Raw genomic sequence first — 7,554 nt, 5'->3', positions numbered from 1 at the left:
AACCCTAATCCAGGGGCAAAAGGCCTTAACCCCTTAAACCCTGAGAAGACCCTAACCCTAATCCAGGGGCAAAAGGCCTTAACCCCTTAAACCCTGAGGAGACCCTAACCCTAGCCCAGGGCCAAAAGGCCTTAACCCCTTAAACCCTGAGAAGACCCTAACCCTAACCCAGGGCCAAAAGGCCCTAATTTTACGTTCGTAGTATTTCATTTTTATTAATTTTTTCTCTCCTGGAACAAAAATAGCCCAGATTCTGAGTATCTAAGCTTCAGCGGGGACCCTCTGTAGTGCTGTAAACATCCTGAGGGCTCAGGCCGGAACAAACCAAAGATGTGTTTGATTGTCTGTGCTCAGCGGGAGACGATGCTTCCCCGTTTCTGTCCGTGATCCTGGCGCTTATTTGTTCAGCTCCTCACCCTGCAGCTAACCGCGCCTCTGTGTGTGCGCTCCGCTCCTCATCTGGAACGTGTGACCGCGTCGGATGACTTTTACCGTCTGTAACCGCCAAGATCTCAGAGAGAAAGATGACGGCCAAGGTTCGTGGATGTTGGCACAACGTTTCGCTGTCCCGCCGCTTTCAGCCAGGACTTGTGTTGATGTGAATTTCGGGACACGTTGGACCAGAAATTCTCCCACGCTGCACCTCTGCCAACTCACTGAACGCTTCAGGAAAAAGGTCACTCCCTCCCGTTGGCCTTTTGTTGACATCTGCCTGGTTCAGTTTAAAAGGTTAGACAACCAGAGAGGCTAACGGACATTATTTATATTATATAAGATAGTCTTCTTATATAGGTGTTTCATGGCATGTTTGGTAAGTCTAAATTTTAAAAGAAATGCTTTTATTTGAGTAATTAGTTACAAACGTGGTGGTTTTTAGATGGTTTATAGATCTTACTTCTCTGCTGTTTGCTCAAATATTAATTTTCTGAATAAGTTTTGTGGTAATTGGTGATTTCATCCTTCAGGGAACGGTCATGTGACCCCATCATCCCAAAAATCCAACATGGCTGCTAACGTAAAACAGATAAGAGATGGTGAGGGCTTTTGGTCTTGAGCAGGAATGGGAATATAACTGAGAATCTGAAGCCTGTTTCCTCTTCTCCTCTTTAAAGTGGGTTTCTCATCGTCATCCCTGTCCAAAATATGAGCGCCGCTGTCCTCCAGCGAAGCGTCCCTCATCCTTGAGATGTTAGCGAACAGCGAAGACCGCCGTCGACCCTCGGGACGGCGGGGAGCCCGATTAACCTTCATTGAATGAAACTTTGCAGCTGAACTGGGAAACGTCTTCAACCAATGAGAAAAGCAGCTCTTTTTTTAAAAAAATAAAATGAAATAAAAATAACAGCCGGCACAGTGGTGTAGTGGTCGGAGCTGTCGCCTCACAGCAAGAAGGTTGCGGGTTTGATTCCCGGCCTGGGGCCTTTCCCGGGTGGAGTTTGCATGTTCTCCGGGTGCTCCTGTTTCCTCCCGCAGACCAAAAACACGCGCGTTACGTTAATTGGTCCCTGTCCCTAGGCGTGAATGGTTGTTTGTCTCCGTGTCCCTGCGAGGGACATGCGACCCGTCCAGGGTGTCCCCCGACGGCTAGGAATGGACACCACCAAAAACGATGGATGGATGGATGGATAACACAGGTCTGCAAGCTTTTAGCCGTCGTGTGGCTGTAAAAACTGGACGCACGTTTTCTGTAACGCACACCAACCGCTGTTAAAATGTGATTTAATTGGACCGATTTAAGGAGAACTTCCCGACACTAAAGACTGATAGACATCATAAAGCCTTCGTTCACCTTTCTAAAGCGACACCAGGAAGCTTTAAATTGGAAAAAGTCGGGAGAAAACTTGACTTGATTCAATCCAAGTCGGATTTCCAAGAAAATGATAAAAGGATGTAAAACAGGAGCTGCAGTAGCAGCTCGTGGCTGTTTTGAGGCTTGATTCAACCGAGATCCATTTTGTTTGTTGCGTTTTCTCTTTCTAATAAAACCGTTTTTACAAGAGCGCTCGTACAGCGGTGGTTTTCAGTGCCTCTGCTCTGCGTCGGGGAACAACCTCAGAGTTTTATGTAAATAACCGTATAAAGATTAGAAGCCAGTTGTTGTTGGTTTTTTTTGTCCTTTCTTTACGGTCGTGTGGCTCCGTGAGTCCACTTCAATGCCCCGCTGTGCGGAACGAGGGGGAGGCAGGGTTTGTTTTTGTTTCCCCGTTTTCCATATAACATGAGGTTCGGACAGAAAACGTACAGAACAGCAGGAGATCCAAACAGCAGACAGCTGTGATTTCTGCCCAAAGGTCCGCCGATCAAAGTCTGCTCTGTTGACGGGCTGCTTTCCTGATTTCCCAAATGACCCGGGACCACGAGGAATCGAACCGACGCTGCTCCTCACACAAATAAACACCGGTCTTCTTTTATGCTCATTAACTCTATTCTTCTTTTTTATGTAAATTGGACTCTGAGTCTGTAATAAAATCCATCCATCCATCCGTCCGTCCATCCAATACAACCAGCCAGCAAGACTTCATCAGATGGGACACTTATTCATTTCTTTTGTTCAGTTATGTTGTTTTAAAATAATAAAAACCGGCTCAATTTTTTAATAAGCAAAAATGGAAGAAAAGCTAATTTCCTTTAAACTAAGAGGAGGGACACATAAAGGGAGCACAAACTCACCACTAGGTTTTGGGTTTATTTATATAAACTAAACTGCCTAATCGTGGCGTTCTGTGCTTTTATTTTCCTCCTTTTATAGCTCACCTGCTCTGACATTAAGATTCAGACTCGGGGGAGCAGGTGGGGACGCGGCCCGTCTGTTTCCGTGCGATGCGACTCCCGCAGAGCTCTCTCCGCTGCATCAATTGCCCCACAGAGCTAAGCACTGGTAATCATGTCATATCTGTTGACACAGGCTACGAAGTCACAGCAGCTGCTCTGTCGCCACGGAGCGCCACTGAGGACAAAAGGAAAGGCTCTGAGGATTCCAGCGAGGTGCCGCTTATTCACGCAGCAAACAGGGCCGTTTCTGATAAAGCAACTCCGCTTTTATGTTCGGTGAGAGCTAAAAGGAGCCGAAGGTGACCTAAAAGGAGCAAAAGGTGAGCTAAAAGGAGCCAAGAGGTAGCAAAATGTGAGCTAAAAGGAGCTAAAAGGACCAAAAGGTGAGCTAAAAGGAGCCAAAAGGAGCAAAAGGTGAGCTAAAAGGAGCCAAAAGGTAGCAAAAGGTGAGCTAAAAGGAGCCAAAGGTGAGCTAAAAGGAGCTAAAGGGTAGCAAAGGTGAGCTAAAAGGAGCAAAAGGTGTGCTAAAAGGAGCTAAAAGGAGCCAAAAGGTAGTAAAAGGTGAGCTAAAAGGAGCCAAGAGGTAGCAAAAGGTGAGCTAAAAGGAGCTGAAAGGACCAAAAGGTGAGCTAAAAGGAGCCAAAAGGTGAGCTAAAAGGAGCCAAAAGGTGAGCTAAAAGGAGCCAAAAGGTGAGCTAAAAGGAGCCAAAAGGTAGCAAAAGGTGAGCTAAAAGGAGCCAAAGGTGAGCTAAAAGGAGCAAAAGGTGAGCTAAAAGGAGCAAAAGGCAAGCTAAAAGGAGGAAAAGGTGAGCTAAAAGGAGCCAAGAAGTACCAAAAGGTGCCAAGTGGTAGCAAAAGGCGAGCTAAAAGGAGCTAAAAGGAGGCAAAGGTGAGCTAACAGGAGCCAAGTGGTAGCAAAAGGCGAGCTAAAAGGAGCTAAAAGGAGGCAAAGGTGAGATAACAGGAGCCAAGTGGTTGCAAAAGGTGAGCTAAAAGGAGCTAAAAGGAGGCAAAGGTGAGCTAACAGGAGCCAAGTGGTAGCAAAAGGTGAGCTAAAAGGAGCTAAAAGGAGCCAAAGTATAGCAAAAGGCGAGCTAAAAGGAGGCAAGTGGCAGCAAAAGGCGAGCTAAAAGGAGGCAAGTGGCAGCAAAAGGTGAGCTAAAACCCAACAGTATCAGGCTGGAAGCTAAAAGTAGCTTTTAGAAGATAAAAATAGAGCCCGTATGCCGAACAACGTTTTTGAGTCAATTTCCGAGAAGTGTGAGATCAGCTCTGACTGCAGTTAAACTCTGTAATGGAGAACGAGCACAAAGGAGGAGGTTGATGGAGACGTACAGATTAAAACATGAGGGCAGGGGAGTATAAAGGCAGGAAAGAGGTTAAAGAGGAGGAAAATTAGACGTGATTAGGAGACAGTGGGGTGAATCACTGCAGCCCAGTGAATCCAGGAACAGAACAGGATGAATAATAAAATCAGACTGTTGAAGTGATAAAAGGATCCAGGAATGACTCGTGAAAAGCTCCATGGGTCATGATGAGTAATAAAAAGAGCCATAGGAGCTTATTAAAGTTTCATCATTTTACTGGGAATTTTTCAAAATGCTGATCGGATCTGAGTTCAGGACACGATTCAACAGTTTTATCGTTTTAATCCGAGCACTTTTAACCACCTTAAATGATATTTTTTTGTTTTAAACAGCTGAAAGTACAAACAAACCTCAGAAGTAACCTCGGTTTTATAGATATTAACATTAAATCAGGTGTGGTAGTAGCCGAGTCATCCCCAACACGCATTACGAGCACCAACAGAGTTTTGCTTCCTGTCAGCGAAATATCTGATGAACCAGTGGACGAATTTTAACAAAACCTTCTGGGATCGATCACTGGATGATCATCTACGACTCATTAACCTTTGGAGTCAATCCAAAATGGCCACCACAGTCGATTGATTTCAACCAACACCAAAAATGGCTGCACCTCAGGGAGTTTTACAGCTACTGAGCTAAAATTTGGTGTGGTAGTAGCTGAGAGTCATCCCCAACGAGGGACAGGGTCGGCCATTTCTATGGTTACACCTTAATAAAACGGGAATGGTTGGTGATATTAACTTCCTGTTTGTGACACATTAGTATATGGGAGAGGGGGAAACTTTTCAAGGTGGGTGGTGACCATGGCGGCCATTTTGGATCCAACTTTTTTTTCTTCAATGTGAAGAGGGTCATGTGACACATCAAACTTATTGGGAATTTCACAAGAAAAACAACGGTGTGCTTGGTTTTAACGTAACTTTATTCTTTCATGAGTTATTTACAAGTTTCTCACCACTTATAAAATGTGTTCAAAGTGTTGGATTGTCGATGCAACCCTCTTCTCCCACTTCCACTTCCTGGAAAGTGGATTGGTCGTCGTGGGCCAGCTGAACGGCCCCCAAGGTCTCTCGATCTGACCTCCTTAGACTTTTATCTTTGGGGTCATCTGAAGGCGATCGTCTCTGCTGTGAAGATACGAGATGTGCAGCAGCTGAAACTACGGATACTGGAAGCCTGTGCTCGCATTTCTCCTGCGGTGTTGCTGTCAGCGTGTGAAGAGTGGGAGACGAGGGTTGCATCAACAATCCAACACTTTGAACACATTTTATAAGTGCTGAGAATTTTGTAAATAACTCATGATAGAATAAAGTCACATTAAAACCAAGCACACCGTTGTTTTTTTTGTGAAATTCCCAATAAGTTTGATGTGTCACATGACCCTCTTCCCTCTGGAAAAACAAAAGTTGGATCCAAAATGGCCCCCATGGTCACTACCCATCTTGAAAAGTTTCCTCCCCTCCAATATACTAATGTGCCACAAACAGGAAGTTAAGATCACCAACCGTTCCCGTTTTATGAAGGTGTATCCATAGAAATGGCCCGTCCTTTACTTTTAGTTCAGCTTTTTATGAATAAAACTGAGAGAAACTTGTGAAATGTTTATTTTTGACGGTTTGTTGGTTTTATTTGATTTTCCCGAAGCCGCTCTTCGTCTCTGTTTCGTTAGGGTCGTTAAATATTCACCTCACGCTTCGCCGTTCTGTATTTTTTGGCTTCCTGTTTTATGTTGCGGCGCCGCTTCCCTTGTTAATTTCCATTAGTCTAGCTTTCTGCCTTGTCAAACACTTGATCCCAGCCTCTGATTACCACACTCGCTGCTTCATGTCTGCCTCCTTGCCTTGCTTCAGATTTACTCCCGGCGCTCCCTTTTGTTCGTTACATAATCCCCCGTCGTCGCTGACAGCCATTGTTGCTCGCCCGGGCTTGGGTTTTGTGTGTTCGCCTTTGATTCTGGATTATCTGCCTGAGGTTTGCTTGAAACGTAAGACACTTCAGTGTTTTCTTAGTCAGCTCACGCCGGTCAACACCACCTTGATGTTTCCTGTCGTCAGTAGGTTTTTTCCCCCCTGTTTTGGCTTGTATCTCAAAGGTAACACACATCTAATCAGGAAAAGCAAATTCTGGAAAATAAATCATCAACTTCTCCCAGAACTGTGAACAAAAGCTTCCCAGAATAACATTTATATCGTGCGTACGGGTACCGTTTTATGAGTAATTCTCTCAACAGAACCATCGCTCGCTGCCTCGCACGTCTTAAATTGTAAACAAAGATGATCATCGGCGCTCGGAGCATCTCTTAGATCAGTGCTTCCCAAACTTTTCAGCTTCCGACCCATAAAATAACAGCGACAAAGATGTGTGATCCCATCTGTTGGCTGTTTAAACATCCAAAAATGGTAACGATCCTTTTAAATAAGGACATAATGACAACACAAACAGTCTTAGCATCCATTTTGCTACTTTTTAAATCATTAAATGACATTTATTTCAATTCTCTGTAACAATTATAGTGTAAATATATCATAAAAACTGGGTTTTTAATTGTAGGTTGATATCTGGAGATTATCGAAGGACCCCTGCTTGGTGTTGGGTGACCCACATTGGGGTCCTGACCCCAACTTTGGGAGCTATTCTCTTAGGGATCAGTCTCAGCCACTACCACACCAAATTTCATCTCGGTGTCTGTGAAGTCCGCTGAGCTGTAGCCATTTTTGTGTGAAGGGTTAAAGACGATCATCTGATCACTTTGAGTTTCCTGGAAACCCATCCAGTGGTTCATGAGATATTTCGCTAACAGACACTGGCGGTGACATTATCACCCATCTTTCATGGTAGTAGGTGACAATAAAACCAAAAATGACCAGGCGTAAGCTTGTTTTGAGGTCATTTTAAAGCATAAAATGATGGTTTTTACATGAAAAGGTCTGTATATGTTGTAGAAAGATGAACGATAGTTGATTTTAATCAGACATAAAGATCTATAAATTACCATTTCTTGAAGGAATGCGTCCCAAAGATTTTAACAAAGACCTCGTGTGATTTGTTGGTGCTCAGAGAGCGTTTTGGGGATGACTCTCAGCTTCTATCACACCAGTTTTTAGCTCAACATGTGTAAAAACTGACTGAGTTGCAGCCATTTTTGGGCCCGCTGAGGCCGATTGTCTCGACTCAGGTAATGAGTTGTTGGCGCTCATCCAGTGATTCCTTTGAGGCTTTCATTGAAACCCATCCAGCGGTTCAGGAGATATTTTGCTAACAAAGAGAGTCAGAATTAAACAGTCACCTGCCCTTTTTACGGCAGCAGAAGACGAAGAAACAGACCCTCCAGGATTTTGCGATGTTGCGATCACAACTATTAACGCAAAATCAAGCAAACCCCGCAAAATCGCAACTTTCCCGCAACTTTAACCCA

General features: G+C 44.4%; 1 protein-coding gene and 1 long non-coding RNA gene across 3 annotated transcripts in view; both read left to right on the top strand.

The window, feature by feature from the left end:
* The window catches only part of whrna (whirlin a), a 159,967-nt gene that overhangs the window by 97,966 nt on the left and 54,447 nt on the right, over nucleotides 1-7,554 (top strand). The window lies entirely within an intron of this gene.
* LOC112450809 lies at nucleotides 7-1,308 on the top strand. The gene is made up of 3 exons (XR_003039519.2): nucleotides 7-729; nucleotides 966-1,034; nucleotides 1,113-1,308. It is a non-coding gene; the product is annotated as an uncharacterized LOC112450809 (long non-coding RNA).

This window comes from Kryptolebias marmoratus, linkage group LG14 (assembly GCF_001649575.2).
Source record: "Kryptolebias marmoratus isolate JLee-2015 linkage group LG14, ASM164957v2, whole genome shotgun sequence".
Classification (NCBI taxonomy): Eukaryota; Metazoa; Chordata; class Actinopteri; order Cyprinodontiformes; family Rivulidae; genus Kryptolebias; species Kryptolebias marmoratus.
Note: the sequence above shows the minus strand (reverse complement) of the source record. Positions and strands in the feature narration are given on the sequence as shown.